Source organism: Rattus norvegicus, chromosome 11 (genome assembly GCF_021556685.1).
Source record: "Rattus norvegicus strain SHRSP/BbbUtx chromosome 11, alternate assembly SHRSP_T2T, whole genome shotgun sequence".
Classification (NCBI taxonomy): Eukaryota; Metazoa; Chordata; class Mammalia; order Rodentia; family Muridae; genus Rattus; species Rattus norvegicus.
This window is the reverse complement of record NC_141544.1, coordinates 51,325,548-51,346,475: the sequence shown is the minus strand read 5'-3', so window position 1 is coordinate 51,346,475 and position 20,928 is coordinate 51,325,548. Positions and strand designations below refer to the sequence as shown.

General features: G+C 40.0%; 1 non-coding gene and 1 pseudogene across 2 annotated transcripts; both read left to right on the top strand.

The window, feature by feature from the left end:
* The first annotated feature begins 16,292 nt into the window (after positions 1–16,292).
* Positions 16,293–16,402, top strand: LOC120095714 (U6 spliceosomal RNA). Its single transcript, XR_015633838.1, has one exon. It is a non-coding gene; the product is annotated as a U6 spliceosomal RNA (small nuclear RNA).
* A 2,194-nt stretch (positions 16,403–18,596) lies between these two features.
* Positions 18,597–20,480, top strand: Tmem127l1 (transmembrane protein 127 like 1; annotated as a pseudogene). The gene has a single exon (XR_015633368.1). The product of XR_015633368.1 is annotated as a transmembrane protein 127 like 1 (transcript).
* Positions 20,481–20,928: the final 448 nt, after the last annotated feature.

The following is a 20,928-nucleotide window of genomic DNA, read 5'->3' as shown; positions in this document are numbered from 1 at the left end:
ATCGGATCATAGTGCACTCACTGAATGCCAAGGTTATTATTCTGGTAACAGATTTCAAAAGCACGTATCTGAATAGGAACTACATTTCCCTTCATTCCCTTCATCATGAGTTTTTCCCATAAGTGTTGAAATGCAAATTCAAAACAGCAGCCATACTGTTTTTATATTCAGATCAGTACTGAGCCCATTCAGTTTCTTCCAGCTTAAACTTACTGTCACATAATCTGATCCTGGTTGTATAAGACAATAAGTATCACCACAGTTACTCTTTTTTGTAGAGTTATCACAGAGAAAGGACCCTCAGTTGAGGAAATGCCTCCATGAGACCCAGCTGTAAGGCATTTTCTCAACTAGTGATCAAGGGGGAAGGACCCAGCCCATTGTGGGTGGCGCCATCTCTGGGCTGGTGGTCTTGAGCTCTATAAGAGAGCAAGCTGAGCAAGCCAGGGGAAACCAGTCAGTAAGCAGCATCCCTCCGTGGCCTCCGCATCAGCTGCTGCTTCCTGCCTTGCGTGAGTTTCAGTCCTGACTTCCTTTGGTGATGAAGAGCAATGTGCAAGTGTGAGCTGCATAAACCCTTTCCTCCCCAACTTGCTTCTTGGTCATGATATTTGTGCAGGAATAGAAACCCTGACTAAGACACCAAGGCATGAGTTTAGCTTTTGACAGGGATGTGAGTTTTCTTCTGCAAATCATCCCAGAGTCCAGAGCCAAAGTAAAAACTAAGTTCCAGTTTGTGCTCATAGACTGAAGCTTGAGCCAAAGGGATAGTTTTCCTTCTTCGGCTAATGCTGCATCTGGTTTGTTTTTCTTTGTTTGTTTGCTTGCTTGCTTGCTTGTTTGTTTTGTTAGTGGTGGTTTGGCTTGGCTTGGCCTGGCTTTGCTTGGCCTGGCTTGGCTTGGCTTGGTTTGGGTTATTTTTCCTTTCTTGTCTACCTTTCCTGTGTTGTATCATCTCCCAGACTATATGGTATATAAAACCTACTAGTTCTTGACTTTTAAAACTAATAGTTAAAGAGCAACCATTAGGAGACTGAGAGATGGTTCCGTGGGTAAGAAATCTTCCTGGGCAAGCACAGGGAGCTCAGTATGAACCTGTAGCCTGAAATTAAAGCAACGCCATGGCTGCTTTAATACCTGTAAGCCCAGTGTTGCATTGGGATAAGGCACCCATCCCAAGAACTCAGTGGCCCGTCAGCCTATACAAAATGGCCAGCTTCCAGTTCAGGAAAAGACTGTCTCAATAGGATGCAGAATGTCCTGTATACATAATTTAAGTGCATGCAACACACACACACACACACACACACACACACACACATGTATACACACTGCATTATTTAAGTCCTGACTTCAAGACTATATGGCCAGCATATTCCTTCTCTGTACATTAAAATGCCAGGGAATACAATAATGATCAAAAAATTTGTCTTAGGGAACTTTCTAGTTTTATTAGGTAAAGCAATCATTTAATATAAAATAGATTTCTTACTATCAGTCTCTTCCATTAGTGAATTCAAAGATTCAAAGAGTGACAAATCTCTAATTAAACCTTTTCTCCTTAGATGTGTTAATCATTCAATTATAGTTCAGTCTACCTTCTCTCTGGTGAACATAAAGTTAATTTGCATATGTATTATTTAATTTCTCAACAAATATAAATTAAAAATAAATAAAGGTTCAAATATCCTTCATACAGTGAAAATCTTTCAATTCTTAGGCCCTAAAAATTAGAGATAAATTTATCTTCTGGAGCGATTTTTTTTATAAATCCAATACCCCCACGGAGGCTAGCAGACTCTCACGTTGAGTGAATTAACTCCATCTGTTTGCTTTCCTCTTGCTGTGGTCAGCTGTGCTGAAAGAGTCAGCATTTTAACAGAGTTGCAAGGAAGAAAATTATTTTAGAATGTGGGATCTTTGAAGAGGAGGAATCCAGTGAGTCATTGCAGGGCAAAGTGGGAAGACACAAACACTCTAATGTGTCAGGGCATCTGAGGAAAAGGAGAGGGGGAACTTCTCAAGGATACTTTTCTCTGATTCCACATTCTGCAGCCATAAGTACTTCTACAGACAATTCGGATGTAGCAATAGAGGCTCCCAAATCTTGATTGAGAAAATTAGATGGTGAGATGCAGTTCAAATGCTAAATATAAATGCTTCTCCACAGGCTGACACCAATGCCATCCACATATATGGATCTCATTAGGTGTCTTTGAAAGCATTTGACACAAATACTAAGCTAGAAAAAAAAAAACTTGATAATTTCAGAATAATCAGATTGTGTGCAGTGATGATAGACAAGATAGGAAAATCATTGTATTTTTGTTCTTAATTCAAATACAAGTTCAGTGCCAGATAGAAAGTTCTTCTGTCCATCACAACTCTGAATATTATACTTATCTAATTCTTAAAAATAGTATTTTTGAGACATGAAAAAAACTAGAATTGTTTAAATAAAAACGAGTGTATGTAGCTGCGTTTTCTAAAATTCCACTTTCAAGCAAAGTTTTTATGAAGCGTTTTGCTTTGTTTGGTATAGAAACTTTGAAATAGCCTGAAGGCTTTCTTTGACCAGCTGCCTCTCTATTAACTGTCCTCAGAGTAAAAAGATTCCCACAGTAGAGGCACCTGCAGGATGTGCGATTCATTTTCACTCCCAGCGTTGGTTGTCTGGGAGCTGGGCCTCCACTGACTCATCACTTATATTCACAATGGACATCTGGAGCCAGCAAAATGGAACATTAGCCTTGTTTGTGTTGATATATTTAAAAAGGGAGAAGAGAATGGTTTAAAGTTCTGAGAGTCTCTGTAACATCAAATTATGCTTTCAACTGCAGTCCAGTAAAAAAAAAAAAATGCTTTCACAAGGAAGCAGGCACGAAGAAAAAGCATGATGTGCTCTTGTAATTGTGGCTAGGTCCACCCTTCAGTCCACAAGCTGAGCTCTAGGCAGCCTCCCCATGGTTACTGAGCCTTTCTTCTGCTGAAGCACCAAGACATGACCATTTCCTTCATAATGTCCTCAGATTTTACTCTCCATTATCTCCCGACTACGGAGGCAGGGACAAGCAGCTGCCTGGAGTTCACTGACAAGACAGTCTAGCCACTGAAAGACTGTCTCAAATGAAAAGAGTTCTGAGCATTGACTTGAGGTTGCCGTCTACCCAACAACACACATGTCCTGAAAGCAGGAAAAAAACAGACACACAAAAAGAATCCTTTTCTAATTCTTACTACTGATAGAACTTTTTTATTGGATTTTTTATTTATTTACATTGCAAATGTTATTCCCTTTCCCATCCACAAACCCCCAATCCCATGCCCGTCTCCCTCCTTCTATGAGGATGTTCTCCCACCCATCCAGCCACCCCTTCTAGCCTCCCAACCCAGACAATTTCTTACAGTGGGGCATCAAGCATTCACAGGACCAAGGGCTTCTCCTCCCATTGGTACCCAAAAAGGCATCCTCTGCTACATATGCAGCTGGAGCCATGGGTCTGTCCATGTGTACTCTTTGAATGATGGTTTAGTCCCTGGGAGCTCTGGTTGGTTGGTATTGTTGTTCTTATAGGGTTGCAAACCCCTTCAGCTCTTCCAATCCTTTCTCTTAACTCTTCCAATGGGGACCCTGTTCTCAGTTCAATGGTTGCCTGCGAGCATTTGCCTCTGTATAACTTTTTAACATGAGAATTTGTCATTTTCAAAATATTTGCTGGTCCAGAAAGAACAAGAGCCTTATACAAAAAAATAAATAAATAAATAAATAAAATAAAAAAGAGGGTGGGAGGTAAGAGCAGAAAGAAAGTTGAAGCAGTCATAACATAACCATGGATGTTTTGTAATGCACATTATACTGATGATTCCTAGTGGGACTTGTAATATGAGGCTACTTCTGTACAAACACAAAGTATCTTGGTCATCACTTTCCCACACAACCAGCAAGAGGAGCCTCCATAAGCAAACATCTGCATTGGTGAAAGAACGATTTACTGTCTTGTCCGGCCACAAGCATTCACCGAGCTATTGTTGAATGTGTTGGGCCACATTAAATAACATGAGAAATTGTACTTGTTTTCTCATTGCTAGGACAGAATTCCCAACAAAAGCCATTTGATGAAGGAAAGGCTTCTTTGACTCATGGTTGAGGATATGGTTCATAGCAGCAGGACATTGAGTAACAGGAACACGAGGCGGATGCTAGCATTGCCTTCACTAAGTTTGCTGGCTTCGTGCAATTCAGTCCAGGACAGAAGCCCATGGGATGGCGCAGTCTGATTACATGAATCTGCAAACTTTTCTCTGAGTTTGCCCAGTGGCTTTACACACAGGGGATCCTAGATTTTGAGAGGCTGACAATTTTAACCGTCACAGAGATTCGAGATGAAATTTCCCGCCCAGTCGGAACAAACACAATAATTTGAAAAGGGAGAATTATTTCTAATCAGTTCAGAGGTTTGCTGCTTGCATTTGCCTATGTATTTGCAATATTCTGGCTGTGTGTAGATCCAGGTGAGAGGGGAGGTAGGGAGGATCTGGGTTTGGGCAGGGGAAAACTGTAATCAGAATATATTGTATGCTTTCTTCCTAAGGCTGTTTCTCTCAAGCTATTTTGTCACAGTGATGAGAAAAGCAGCCAAACACAGGAGTTTCTTCTTCATGGATATTCGAAGTGAAGGGACAACCACCCTGTCCCCAGTGATGACAGAACAGGTTTAAGGTACAGCTTCCCTCTAAAATATCCAAAATATCTCCCCTTGCACACACATCTGTGCATGCACAAAAATGGACCTGCACATCCTTGCCCATTCTCTTTGCTACAGTTTTTCCCCTTCTCTTCTTACTGATTTAAAGCTTCCTACCTGTTACCATTTTCTTTGCAAGTCTATATTTTGGTCTGCCATATCATAGAACTTCCAATTTGGTTCTCCCGTGTCTCCTTAACCAAAACACTCTATTTGAAAAATCTATACCACTATGACTCCTCTATACCAATGTGAACCCTGCATGCTCTCAAATTAACCTGGTTATAATTAGTACTCAGCTCCTGGACTACACCCTCCAGGTAGTTCATGCCTATATAGCTCAGCGAAGGATGCAGCTTTTCCTGAATTTGTCACAGTGACAAATGAAGGCCATAAATCAGATCCATACTTTAGTATCACCTGATAACCTCCTTCTCCACTTCTCTTCTCCAAAGTATCTGTCAAGCAGGGACTCTATCTCTGATTTCTCTGCCACTCTTGGTTCAAGCTTTGTTTTCCTTCCTTCAGTTTTTGAGATGCCTCATCAAGAAACCAAATCCCATCCCTCCTTTATCATGCAGGATGTCTTTTCTTCTTTGAGTAAAGTGATTTAAGAAGATGTTGGGCCCCTGGTAGTTTAGTCTTCTGTCAGCAATACTTTCTCAATCAAATCTAGTTGAAGAACCTATGAGAACTCTATGTTTTATTCTTTATTGTTATAATTGTATTATACATTCCATCTTCAGTGAAAATAATTATGAGAAAAATATAAGAAAATTTGAGAGATTTTTTTAACCTGTTTAATATTTAATGTGCGTGAGACCTGGGGCCTAATTAGTTGGTTGCTGGCTGGCTGGCTGGTTGGTTGGTTAGATGGTGATGTTGTTTTGGTTTGCTTTGTTTCTCTGAAACAAGGTTTCACTGTAGAGGTTGGCTGGCTTCAAACTCAATAATCCTCCTGTTTCAGTCTTGAATATTGGACTTACAGGCATATGCTACTACGTCTAGCAGAACAATTGACATGATTGATGATGAACTTAGTTTGCAGAGATAGATAACTGCTTGCCAAATTCCACAAGAATACATAAATGGCTGAATTTACTTTTATGTCTCAGAGGCCAATTCTACCATGAAAGAATGAATCCCTGACAATATTCTTTATCCACAGCCTTCCTGATTGAAGACCATCTGGGGAAAGAAGTGGGAACAACTACAAGCAGATTCCCTGGCCCCGGTATAGTAACAACACACTATCAACACAAGAAAAGATAGGCCAACTGCTCTCAAGCCCTTCGCTGCTACTGGCGGCTACTTTGAACATCATTTTAAAAGATTAATTCCAAATTGCTTGTATCCCAGATTTCCACCAATTAACTCCAACTGACACAAGATTGCAGGATATTAGTACAAAATGGGGCTGGTGTCCTTTCCTGTGGAGGACCAAGGGATTTGCTTCTGAAGCCACTATTAGCCTTAATAAGAGTTGTGAATGTACCTTACCTCATTTTAGTGGGAGGAGAGAGCCAGTTAGTTGATGAATATAGATAAGATTACTCTATTCAAAGCATCCCAGGCAATTTCTATTAGTTTGTCAAGGTTTATCTCCTTATATGCCTTTATGAATCAGATTTTGCTCAGAAATCATAATGCTTTAGATTATCAGCCATATCAGGTAATGTCACCAATGATCAATGCCCGCTGTTAAAATGAATGCCATGCTCTCTGCTGTGTCTCAGCTTGTGGTTAGTGCAGACTCCTGGGGCCCTGTTTGACAGTGGGAGTCCATTTATCGGCATGAGACAGCTTCTTGTTTATACACGACCACTTGGTAATTGCGTGGCCTGTGTACAGGAAGTCAAGAAAAATAATAATCCTAGCTCCCTCCACAAGCCTGGAACAAGGAGGCTTTTTTTTAACAATCAAGCACTATTTAGGAGGATTAAAGTGGCTTTTGATAAACTGCCAAACAATCAGAAAGGCCAGATTTAGAACATGGCCCACAGAGGACTCTTTTGGGCTCTTCATTCCCACAAAGACACTTCATAAAAGATTTTAACCCATTCTTTAATAATTGGAAATTAATGTATTATAAAGAAAGCATAATTGAATGTTTTCCCTGAAAGACAAAGTTATCTCATTTCTTCTTTCTCATACAAAGGAAATTGTGTTCTGGAATCATAGGGAAAGAAAGGTTATTTCCCTTTACCCACAAGCCTTATTATCCTCAAGGTATGCTTACAGGATTTCTGAACTTGAACATGACTACATGTTCAAGTAGACAGTCACTTACATGGCCTTAGAAATTGTACAAAGCTCTGCCAACTTCATTTTCTGTCTGCCTTGTCATCTGGATAAATGGCATGAAAGCAACCTTTTCGAGCTAAATATTAGGGCACGCGCTCCATATATCTCTCATGCTGCTATTATACATTTCTTGATGGATGTGTCAGGAATGAAGAGCCATTACTGTCCTTTACACAAAGCCCTTTATCAGAATTATATTGCACTGAGCAAGCCGGAGAACTTAGGTAACATTTCCCTATACTCAAAGGGCAGATCTGCTTAGTCCTTCAGCTCCACTTACAAAAGGAATGAACATCCCAAGTTCCTTTCAGTGTGATGCATGCTATTGCATGGGAGCCATTCATCCACACACATCTCATAGACATGGGTCACAGGAAGATGTGACACACATACTGGCAGCCATGCTGCTTGTTTTATCATGAGTATTAAAGTCATTTGTCTCTGACAAGAATTGCATGACTTCTGCCACCATCCTCAAAACAACAGGATAAATTATTAGCCTGTAATTTGGATAAAACTACATCAAGACATGACACAGAGTATGTTATCTGCATACTGTCTAGATATCCAAGAGGGCAGATACAAAATGAAAACAATCAATCTATGGATGTTGGAAGCTGCCTAGACTGGCCTACAACTTTCTATGAATGCGTTAACACAAATTTCTCTACTGAATCCATTTCTTCCCTCTCTCTTCCTTCCCTTTTCCTCTCTTTTCCTCTCCTCACAGTTCTTGGGGTTCAAATGTATCTAATGACTTTTCCCCCACTGTGGAGCGAGAAACAGTTCAGGATACCTATTTGGAATGGTCTATTCTCCTGCTCACAGCCGTCTGTGCAGGATTGTGTCTTGCTGAAAGAAAATGAGCTGCAGTTTACTAAGCACCAAGTGAATATGTGAATATGTTTGGAAATAAAGCAGTAAAGAGTGTTTTGGGGGGACCTTTACACATAAGTGCGATTTCTCTGGAAATACTGGGAAAGAGCTGCTACCTTGGAGCTGTGAGGGTTAAAACTGGGAGGATGCAGGACTATGGCTGCCCTGGTCATCCTTTGTCCTCCCCAGACTATCCATTCAATAATATAGCTGAAAAGATCTCTCCTTATTTACTTTTATGATTCTACAGTTGACAGTTATTTATGGTATACATCTGTACCTTTCATAATATGCATTTGCAGTGTAATGGCTTAAATGAGCAAATGTATATATGTATACACACATGCCCACATCAATTTTGTGGGTAGAAGACAAAAATCTACATTCCTAAGATGAAGACACATTGTTGTTAACTGCAGTCACCATGTTGGATAATTGTTTGTTATTGTAATGAACCATTTGAACATGTCTTCAGAACCTTGTTTCTCTAACACCAATCTAACTATGGCAACCGGAATGGTTAATTGGGCTTCTAATCCAATACTTTTTGAACTATATTTCTTCTGATCAAAACCAAAAACCCTTCTAATTATTGGGATTAATAAACTGAGAAAACACTGTGAACTATACTGGAAAACACTAATGTAGATTAATATGTTAAAGCTTTGAGAGAAGTCATGTTATGTTTTTTAATTCTGCAATTGTATTTAACCTGAAATTTTTTACTGTAAACTATCATTTATTTCTTCTAGATTGCTTCATTTGTGATTTTTATTGTTCTGATTTAACACCTACCAATTTTATAAAATTAATAGTTTATAAACCTAATTTAGAAAGTGTTCTCATAGCTTTCTTCTTGTAGATTCATTTTAAATTTGTAAATCAGCAATAATAAAATGGAATAAACAGAAGGTGTATATGAACACATACATCAATACAGTCTTTTTTATTCTGTGAACATTTAATGAGAGCCCACTATATATCAGACAGCAGAAGGCGCTTCATGCAAAAATTCAGAGTAGAAGCTGAAGCAGAGAAAACATAAAACCCGTCTCAATCACCTTAGAAACACAGACAACTAAAAACAGTGCCATTTCATTTTCATAAAGGAGCATACATCAAACTTTATCTTCTAAGGCCAAAAAAGAAGACTGGAAAATCAGTTTTATTTCTTGGTTTTCATTAGATATTAAAGTAATTCCTCAGATTACACATAGTCACAATCTCTCAGAAGACTGCTTGAAATAATTGAAATAGCTAACCTACTTAGAAAATGAAGATAATGTAATTTTTTGTAATAGAGAGTCTAACAATATCAGATTTACAATACAGTTTATAGTCCAAAGCCTTCCAATTTGATCAGGAAATAAAACCAAAGCCAATATGCTGCTGTGTATATTCTAAACAACTTTACAGTGCAGCAAGAGGAAAGAACACGAAAAGGAGGTGTGTGGGGAACATAATGAAATCTTGAGAGCCAGCTCACTCAGAATTAAGTCAATCAATTCCATTCCTACCACTTGTCTTGTTCCTGGCTAGGCCTGTTGGGGGATATTTAAAGAAGCAACATATAATAAGACAGCATTCTACAGTCAACTCATTCGATTTGCATAATCAACTCGGAAAGTAGACATGGTTGACCTGTCTTCTGGGTGTCTGTGAGAAATCCAAGATAAACAGAAACAAAGCTCTCCGGATGAGAGACTGAGGAAGGAGAGATGAGCTTCACACACCTCAGAGAAGCAATTAATAAAGTCAAAGCTATGGAATGCTGTTTTGATTTTTCATTTGTTCATCTTTAAATTATAGTATGTTTGTAAAAATCAATATTTTGACAGGAACAAAAGAATAATACCGATCATGTGTAAATGAATATATTTAGTAATGACAGCCCCTGAATAAAGAAAGGAAATATTTAACTTGAATACTTTTTGAGTAGCTTCTATAGGAAAACATTGTAGTAAGCCAGTGTATTTAGTAATTACCCACATTTGTCAACAACAACAACAACAACAATGTACAAAGAATAGGCATAGGAAACATGACAAATAGACATATTAAGCAAAGTTAAGCCAGTCTCAGAAATACTCATATCCCATTATCTTAGTTAATTTCTATTATCTCAACAAAACAACATGACCAAGTCAACTTCTGAAAGAAAGTATTTGTTTGGACCTTACAGTTTTGCAAGGTTAGGATCCATGACAATCATGGCAGAGAGCATAGACACAAGTAGGCAGGGATGAGGATAGTGGGGTAACTGAGAGATCACATCTTGAGATACAACCACTAGAGAAGGAAGACAGAGAAGGAGATGGAGAAGAACAGAGAGAAGAAGAAAGGCAGAGACAGATAAAAGCCTGAGTCTTTTAAAACTCTACTCCAAGTGACACAACTCTCTAAGCAAGGCTACATATCCTAATTTACCAACCAGGGACTGTGTGTTCCAATATACGAGCCTAGTGTCCTTCTCATTCATACCACCATGCAAGTTTTCTCTCATTTGTGGTTCCTAGATTTTGTATAGGTACATAAGATGAGGTATAAATATATGACTTAGTTCAGAAGCAAAACTTTGTAAGGGAACAAAGGAAATCAATGGAAAGAAGAGAGTTAATAAACTCAAAATACCTAGTAAGGAGGACATAATATACTTATATATGCTGTTGTCTTTACATACCCAGAACCATGTAAACAAACATTATACTAGTAAAAGCTATTATTTAAGAAAATATAGCAGTAAAGAAAGCATACTACAAGGTTCATAGACGTTCATAGAAAAAACACTTCATGATGTTCATAAGGAGGCAGATGTCTTCTGGAAAAGAGTTAAATCTGGATAAATGCTGAGCTTTGAGTAATGAAAATATTCTAATGAAGGGAAAAGCCTATGAGGAGGAATAGATAGAACTTTGCAACCCATAGCCTGGGGACTCTATCTCAGATAAGCTAACATACCTGAAATCTCTCTGAATATGTATAAACACAATACCATTATAAAGATATATATATATATGTATATATATATATATATATATTATCCCCAATTCCATTCATTTCATGTCTTTTAACCTTGGTTCTTCAACTGTCCACATTAAACAGTCACTCTTCTTATCCTTTTTCAGGTGACTTTTATAGTAGATTAAAAATGTATCCCAACCTACATTTTGCCTACATATTTTAATTAGGAGCTTCAACGAAGTACAGCTTGCATCTTTAAAAACATCCCATGCAATTAGTATATTTAATTTTTATGAGTTTGGATCAGTCAAGCTGTCATCAGAATCCTCCCGAAATCTTCTGGTACACATTTGTACTTTTTAATCTTGTTGTAAGAATGCTTAAAGTGATATCTACACTAGAACATAAGCCTCAAGTGTACAGCAAATGTAACTGCCTGTAGGCACTGTGCACACAGCAGATCTACAGAGCACACTCAAAAAATTTTAGACCCACAGGAGAATATCTCCTTATTTTCCCTTCTTTCAATCACTATTCTACTGTCCTCCTCTATGTTAGTTAGATAGCTCATATAAAGGGCAGCATGGAGTATCCACCTGACTGCTACAAATTACTTAAAAAGTTAAGTGTATCTACTGACTCTCAAACAGAAACCTGGGCCTAACTGTATGTCAGTCAATGTTAAATGAAGCTAAAAATGAAAGTATTGTTTCCAAGAAAAATCAGCAGCTCCAGACCCCAAATTTTCTCATTAGAGATGCAAATAATAAAACTCAGAAGAAAAAAATAGAACAAAAAAATGGAGCCAGATATACCTACCTAGCAGCCTGCTTGCAATGCAGGTTCCACCATAGCCTCAGAAATTTTGATGTGTTTTGACATATTTATCTGTGGGGCTCTGCCATTGCATTACCATCTTCACATTATTTTACATCTAAATTGATTTCAATTACATAGACATTTCAAAACATTAATATTCATTTGAGATATTTCTGATATCTTCTCAGTGTGCTAAACTTTTCCAGGCTCTGGTTCATAATTAACCCACTCCACATGTAACTGCAGAGAACAACCCTATGAAATTCTGATTAGTATAAGAGCTTTTTTGCATATGCTCCAAGTTCCTGAAATATAAACATTCAATTGTCAAAGAGTTCACATACAAAAGCTGTGCTACCTCGTTGGACTTTTTGAAGCTACTTTTGTGGTCCTTAAGAATAAGTAGCTTTAGTAAGAATCCCAAGCAACAGGTACACTCTAGATTTTTTTTTGAGAAACCAAAGGAGGAATTCGATTTCTTTCATGGACACTAAAATTCAGGATTAAGGGGCTCAAAATGATGGAGAGAAAAAGAAAACACTACAGTGGTTTTCTTGTCAAGGACAGACACCTACTATTTCAAATGAGCAGGCCAACCACTTGAATAAGGGACTACTCCTCAGGAAAGCAGACCCACAATCAGCCATGCCAGAGTGTTAGGAGGAATAATTCGCCCTTAATGAGATAATGATCTTTTCTTCCCAAAATGCCTGCTCTCTGCACAGTGGCTATAGAGCTGCAGGAGGTTGTGTTGAGTCAGCCTCCTTTGAATCTTGACTCAGAAACGCAGAATGTTTCCTCTTTCTTCTCTTTCCTCTCTTTTCAGATGCTGCCAGAACCTAAATATGCTTTCTCTAGTACTTTGGGTCTTTCCCTTCTTTCTCTGAATGCTTTGGCCCTGCCTCATGGCCACTTGGCTGCCATGTGACTGAGAGTCTCATGTGGTCTTTTCTCTTGCTTCTTTTATTTTCCTCTTCTGGGAAGCTACCAAGAACTAGAGATTGCCCACCCTTTTAAGCTCTAATGAAATTGTCATGCAACTTCCTTTTGAACCTGTTCTTAAATTGTCTTATTAATGACTGAGAACACCAAGAAAGGTTCCACTTTCCCTGGTAACATGTGGTGACTAGGGGTAGGGAAAACTCTCCAAAATTTGCAGTAACAATAACTTGATCCCTTGTGTGAATTCCCTGAAAGATTTTGTATGAAAGTGGTAGATTTCTTATGCAAATTTATAAGCACACAAGGACAAACTAATTTGATTGTTACAGAGTCAGCCTGAAAAATTCCAGAGTCCTCAACTAGAGGAAACAATGAGCTCTTAATACAAATGACTCATTCCACAGTCATGGAATTGAGAAGGGTATCACCAATGCTGTCTAAATTCCACCAAACAAAGGAACTTCCATGGCTTATCTGGAACACATGAGATTAAAGAAAGTAATATATAAAATAGTCAGAATGTATAAGGTATTTATTAAAAAAACAACTGTTTATGGTAAGAATAATCTCTTGTGCAGTATGTGTAAGCATCACCTGTTAATAAAAAGCTGATGGCCAGTAAACTGAGGCAGGATTAGAAGACTTAGGCAGAGAGATTGGAACTCTGGGAAGCAGTCAGAGTGGAAGATTCGCCCTGTACTCTAAGGCAGTGGGAAGCATGAAACTGAGCAAAGGTAACTAGCCTTGTGACAGACAGAGAAGCAAAATAAACAAGTTATGTAAGTTATAAGCTAGTTGGGAAATAAGCCCAAGTTTACGGCCTAGACATTTTTAAATAAAGTTAAGCCTCCACATTGTTATTCAGGAACTGAGGTGTGAGTGGAAGGGCCAGAAGTTGCAGGTTATCTTAACATTGCATTTAGATTTTGAAATTTCCTATACTTTCAGCAAAATATTTGGAGCTGCCTTCCTTTAGAGAGTTAGTCTGGAGTGTGAGAGGTAACACTGCCCCCTTTTGGCCTTCCCGTGATCTGAGATAACCCTTTCCGGAAGGTAAATGCTCAGCTGCAATCCTGCGTTTGAATGTTATCCAGATGCTTGAGGGGAAGAATTTCAGAAGGTGTTCCAGTTTGAATAAGAGCTTATCGGAGACCTAGGACGGCACCTATAATTGAAGAGAAGATACCCTTGAAGGTACAAAGCGGTCCAGAGTTATTGGAGCAGCAAGCTGGGAGATGAACATGGTCTATCTGTTCCACGAGGGAGCAGTAAGCTTGATCCTCCCTTAGCTTGTAGGAAGGTCTATCCCCTGTTAAATAGAAAGGTACAGCACTTTGAGAAAGTCAGAATTGCTGAAGATACAACAGCCCTCAGTGAAGAATAGGTCCTTGCTTGTATAAGAAATGGATAATGGGAATCAGTGGGCTTGACAGCGGGCACAGGGATATTAAATGGATGAGATCAGCGTAACAGAGGTCTCAACACAAACATGGTCAGGGTGTCTGAGACTGGTTCAGAAACAAAAAATATGGAAATTACTGCTCTGTGGGCCAAATCTCTCAAAACTGACCACAGTCTGGGCAGTCTGGAGTCCCAAAAGATATATCAAAGGGATGCTAAGGGAAGAGTCTTCTATTAAGGCTCTGCCATAGACCACACTCACTGGCTAAGACAGTTAAAGTTTGGATTCATTTACATTGATGTGAATATGAGAAACCAGTAGTTTGGCCAAGTTCTCAGAGCTAGTTTCTTAGTTTTCTACTTATTTCTTGCTTTTTATTTGTTTTCTTTTTGAAAGTCACACTTTACATATATCAAACCAGTTTGCATGTTCAACAACACTGTAATAAAGTAAGTTGATACAGCTTTAAACAGAAGAAAAGGGGAGAAAATTTCAAATCCACCCATCAAATGATTTTTTCTAATTAATGATTTTTTAATTCACTTTTTCTAAGTGAGACAATGTAACAAATTTCTTCTGTGGCTAATCATGTCAATTCCTACTGCACAGCTGATCAATAGAGTGAAAAGGAGACCAACTTTTACAATCCCTGCTTCAAAGGAAGCACATGTTGGTTCTATGGAATATGAAATAGTTCTTGGTATTTCAGTATTTAGAGACTTGAATTCACATAGCCACCGTGAGTTGAAACACAAAAAATAATAGTTTCATTTTTTATAGCCTCTTCATGATTCAGGTTTTATCTTGCTGACCTCATATTCTTTGTAATCACCTCACATCACCCTCTTTTCAGATGGTACCCATTCAACATCTGTTTCTGTAAATACATTTGTGTATTATAGACTAGGATCTGTATATGAGGAAAGATGTATGTATGTATGTATGTATGTATGTATGTATGTTGTTGTTGTTGCTGTTATTTGAGTTTGAATCATCTTGTTCAATATTATACTTTTGAAATCTATACACTTCCTATAAATTTCATTCTTCATACCTGGATGAAGTGGTTTGAATACCCTTGGCTCATGGGAAGTTATACTATTAGGAGAAATGACTTGTGAGAGGAAGTGTGTCACTGTTGAGGTAGTCTTTGAGGTCCTATGCTCAAGCTATTCCTAGTGTGGAGGATAGTCTCCTGCTGCTGCCTTTAGATCGTAATGTAGAAGCCTGAGCTATTCCAGTACCACGTCTACCTGGACACTGCCATGCTTCCCACCATGATGATGGTTAACTGAACCTCTGAGATTGTAAGCTGGCCCCAATTAAATGGTTTTTTTTATAAGAGTTACCTTAGTCATACCGTCTCTTCACAGTAATAAAACCCTAACTAAGACAATAAATAAAATTCATTTTCTCATATTGCTACATTTTCATTTTCCATTCATTGGTTGATGGAGATGTAGGTTGGCTCCATTCCCTTGCTATTATAATAGCAAAAACCGTGGATTTACAAATATCTCTGTAGTAAACTATGGAATCTTTAGATTTTTGCCCATGAAGGTATTGCTAGATCATATATATTGTGATTCGTGTGTGTGTGTGCTCATGTGAGCACACTTAAAAATGAATAAAGATGTTGAATACTTTTGAAAAAAGTTATAGACCATTGACATTTCTTCTTTTGAGAACTTTCTGGTCATTCTTTGGCCTGTTGATTGGCAATTTTGTTTCCTTTCTGCTTAAAATTTGCAATGCTTTGGAAATCTGATATGAGCCCCAGAAGTAAAATTCAGCTTGAAAAGATTTTCTCTCATTCTGTAGACTGTCTGTTTGCTCTGCAAAATCTTTAATGTTTTGTATGCTTTTCTGTTAATTCTCAGGACGGTTCCTGTGCTAATGACGTTTTATCGAGCAACTTCTTCTTTACACTGATACCTTAAAGAGTAATTTTTTATATTTCGGTATGGCAGTTTCAGCATTTCAGGAGAGGTTTATAAAAAGGCTATTTTTTTATTTTAATCTAAAGTTCTGTTCATAAAATATATCCTGATTATAGTTTTCCTTCCCTCTACTTCAAATTCTTTCCCACTTCCCTTCCCATCATGATCCACCCTCTTTCTGTCTTTCATAAGAAAAGAAATGGCTTCTATGGGACAAAAATAAAATAAAATAAAATAAATACATCAAAATATGACAAACCAAACAAGCAGAAGGAAAAGAGCCTGCTCAAGAAAAGATACAGAGTGCTAGCCTCAGCAGCACATATACTAAAATTGGAATGATACAGAGAGGGTTAGCATGCTCCCCCTTAGTTAAAGGTAGCATACAAATTCATAAAGCATTCAGTATTATTGCCATCAAGGGCCATGTTTAGGTTCATGATGCTACTGCAGCCAGAGTCTATTTGATGTCAGTGGCCTCCAAATACCATGAGGATATCAATGGTCTATGATGTAGCCTGAAGCCTTGCTGATGTCCATGATCCAGGTAACCTCCTACGGTCTTGTGTGGGGTCCATGGTCCTGGTCTGTACTGTTTTCAGAAAACACAAGGAAGCACATGATCTAAGCTCCTCTTGACTGTTTAGAGCAAGGAAGCTACATTGGCAGTGATTATCAATGACTGCAGAAGCCCAATTGAGAAAGAGGAACATGCAAGGCTTCTGTTACAACCTTTAACACCAACCCCAAAGTAACAGCCTTAAAAAGAAGCCAACACTGAGGACTCTTAAAAATTATGATAAGGATACTAAAGTGTAACTCTCCACTATTGATGGTTTCTCGTGGGTAGGGTACAAACATTAAAAATTAAATTAAATATAAAATAAAATAAATTAGATATCCATAAGAACAAATATCGCAATTTAATCTGGTTTTTCTTTGTGTGGGGCCCCTATAACATTGACTTTTAAAAATGTCACTGGAGAATCTACTTGGGCCAATGCAAAAATTACTTTATAGTTTACTAACAGTTTCCATGAAATAAATAAGAACCAAAGAATATTTTGCCTGTGTTATACTGCTTTGAACATGAAAGTTTCAATTATCTGACCCTGATAGATACCACTCACTGTGAACTAAACTTATTAATTATGCATATTTCAGAGAAAACAGATGTGACAAGGTTATCCATATTATTACCCATTTTATACTTTCATAAGTTTACAGCTGAAACTGACTGTTAAGAGAGAACTAAACAGAACTGAAAATAATGGCCTGATCCCTAAGATATTTGTTAGCATATTTAATGTGAAAGAGAATTTTCTGCAACAAATACAAAAATCCAATCAAGGTTCCTTGCAGGAAAGGAGGCCAAACAAATTGTTTTCTCATTTTTCATAGGGTGACAGTACGGTCAATAATAAATTTAAATTAGATAAGCTGGCATCCATGAAAATATAGTTCTGATAGCAGGACTATTTAAAAGCTGCCCATTAATATAAATTTAATGTCTGAAAAAGTACAAAATTCTTTCTTCTATTCATTTGCTTCTAAAAATTGACTTTAATCATATTCCTTGGTTCCTCTGGAAAATAAAAGCACTCCTCAGTAATTTACATTTGACTTTTGGATTTCTTCTGCATTCATGTGAAGCCGGACACCTGACTTAGAAGAAGTTAACTTCAACTCACAGCCAGAAGCTTCTATTTCGAAATCATGCTGTCAGTACAGGCAGCCCAGCCCATAAGCCCTGACAAAAATGAGTAACAAGAGCTGTGCTTGGAACTTGGCAAAGGTGCCCTCTAAAGCCCCAGTAGTGGATCAGCTTGTCTCTCGAATCAGCGGATACATACCCAAGATTTGAATTTTCTCTCTTTGGTATTTCCGAGGGATTACTAATACAAGAACTGCAATGTTAAACACACTGTCCAACATGCTGGAGGAATAGAGGTCAGAGAAACAGCCTCTGGCCCTCAGGGTTTGCTACTAGCTCTGAGATTCTGAAATTCGCAGTCACCACAGAAAACGCTGAAGGCAATCAGAGCTGCCTGGAGCACAGAGGTTAGTTACTACCAAGACCGCGCCTTGAAGCCTTGTGAAATCGCTCTTCAGGTGAAGTCCACACATTTGACCACTATGCCAAGCAGAGCAGGAGACACAATAATGATCCACTCCCTCTCTCTCACCTTTCAAATCCCATGTGAGCACTGACATTTGGTGAAAAGGGAAAAATGAAGCTAAAAAAAAGTATGTCAGGGGATGGAAAGATGGCTCAGTGGTTAAGACCTCTAGCCGCTCTTTAACAGGACCCATGTTCGATTCCCAGTACACACATGACAGCTCACATCTCTCTGTAACTCCAGGATCTGACACCTTCACACAGACATGCATAGTGACAAAACACCAAGGAGCATAAAGTAAAAATAAACAAATAAATAAATTACTTTTTAAAAAAAATGTCAGGCAGGAGTTCCAAAAGAGAATCCAGGCAGGAGAAGATCCTCTAAGATCTCACTTTTACAGCCAGTGGCTCTGTGTTGAAGGTTTGGCTTATAATGGGAGCTTAAGAAGTGATGAGATTGGGGGTGGGTGGGGTTGGAGGAAGCCGGAAGTGCATCGGCCAGGGTCCGTCTGGGCGTTGCGGGATTGGGGCCTGGGATCTCTTGGCCCCGGCAGCTAAGAAGCCTGTGACCGGGCGAAGCGGCGCCATCCCAGCCCTGAGGCCTGCTGACCGATTTCTGCATGAACCCCCAAACAGTTCTTCTCCTGAGGGTCATCGCTGCCTTCTGCTTCTTGGGCATCCTGTGTAGTCTCTCTGCATTCCTGTTGGATGTCTTTGGGCCCAAGCATCCAGCTCTGAAGATTACTCGTTGCTATGCCTTCGCTCACATCCTCACTGTCCCACAGTGTGCTACGGTCATTGGCTTTTCCTACTGGGCTTCTGAGCTCATCCTGGCCCAGCAGCAACAGCATAAGAAGTACCACGGCTCCCAAGTCTATGTCACCTTTGCTGTTAGCTTCTACCTGGTGGCAGGAGCTGGCGGAGCCTCAATCCTGGCTACTGCAGCCAACCTCCTGCGCCACTATCCAACAGAGGAAGAAGAACAAGCACTGGAGCTGCTATCTGAGATGGAGGAGAATGACCCCTACCCAGCAGAGTATGAGGTCATCAACCAATTCCAGCCACCCCCTGCCTACACACCATAATGCCAGCAGGGGCTCTCTTCCTCAGCAGCCCTTCCCCCCAGTGCCACAGCTCCTTTTATACCCAGAGGAGCCACTTCCCCCAGCAGGTCTCACCTGTAGGACCCTGACCACCTTCACCAAACCTTCTCCAGGAGACACTCTGCCTTTAGGCTTGTCCATGTGTCCCTGCTCTGCAGAGCTGGGACTCTGATTTTATATAATGTACTCTTTCCCTCCCAGCACCCTCTGCTCCTTTCCTATTCACTAGCTCCTTCCAACCAGGGATGGTCAGATAAGTTTCCTCTCCTTGGGTTGCTGCTGGTAGTGGCCAGTCCCTAAGAGAGGTACCAACAGAGCACAAGGGGAAGGGACTGTGCCATGCAGGTTCACTTTGCCAGGCCCAGCATTTGTGCCACTTGTGTATCTCTGGGCTGACCCCTCTTTTCTTCTAGAGTGCCCAGGCCCAGCCATCCACATTGTGGATTCTCTGCACTTTAGTCTCCAGGCCACTCCTCATGTGTGTTCTGGTTTTCTGGAGAGAAGGAATCACTGCTGGGGAGCAATACAACTGTTCTCCTGCCCGGCCCTGGCTTCCTGTGGTTAGAACCAGGCAAGGAAGCAGAACCAGACAAGAGACTGACTCTTTTGAGGACCCCAGTGAAGGGGACTGAGTGCCCTAGCCCCTTCACCTTTTAATGTGAGTGGTTTTGAAAGGAGAAAAACAAAACCAAGCAATAGCAGCCATACTCTCTTTCTAAAACAGGGATAAAGCTGCTGTTGTTCAGAAATGTAGCCCATCCTTTATGGCTCTGCAATATTTTGGACCATAGCTCCCTCTGAGCCTATAGTCACGCCTCCCAGTCTCCAACAGAATGCAGGCTTTCTGTCCTGGCTCCTTCTTTCAGGCAGCTGTGGCTCCCTGGGGCCTTTCTGTGGAACTAGGGCCACATGGCCCCCACGGGGCTGAGAACTATGGCCTGGCTGGCTGGCCAGCGTGGTGCTCCTCAGAACTGTGGCACTGAGATGTAACCTGGCCTCAGTTCAGGGACAGGGGCCAAGTAGGACAGGACCCTCCACTCTCCACACAGGTACTCCACCCAGAGGCCCAATAGGTTGGTGTCAGGACCCTGTCAGATGTGCAGGCCTGGCTGTAGCCCTCAGAGTCAATGTGGCCCTAGACTGTGACTTGGGGCTACAGCTTGCTGCATGCCCCTCTCCCGTTCTGGAATGTATGCTGGTCTTGTGGTGTGCTACTGGGCTGTTACTCTAGCTATTCTGTTTGCCTTGGGTCCAGTTTTTTTTGGGGGGTGGGGGGTGTTTTTTTCCCCCTGTAGATCTGGGGCATAAGGTAGGTGAGACCTGAGAGGCCTGCAGCATGGATCTAGGTAGGCAAGCTGTTCTTGTTCAGTTATGAGCTTCTCTGGAGTAAGAGTCTAGTGCTAACTGAAGGGAAAATGAATCCCAATCTCCTACCACCCATAAGACAACAGACATTTTGAACAAGAATGGAGAATGAATACAGTTGTTGAACTGTGACTACAAGAAGACTGTCAACTCCCCATTCTTTGGCCAGAAAGAGTGGTGAATATGTGGACAAATGCCTATGCAGATGAAGACCAAGTGTGCCCATAAGAAAGCATCTGCTTGGAGTTCCCTGCTGTAATGCCAAAGTGTGCCCCAGGATGACTCTCCCATTCTTCAGACCCCTCTTTGAGGCAAGAAAGGTTGCCAGGTGATGCCTGAGCACAGAATC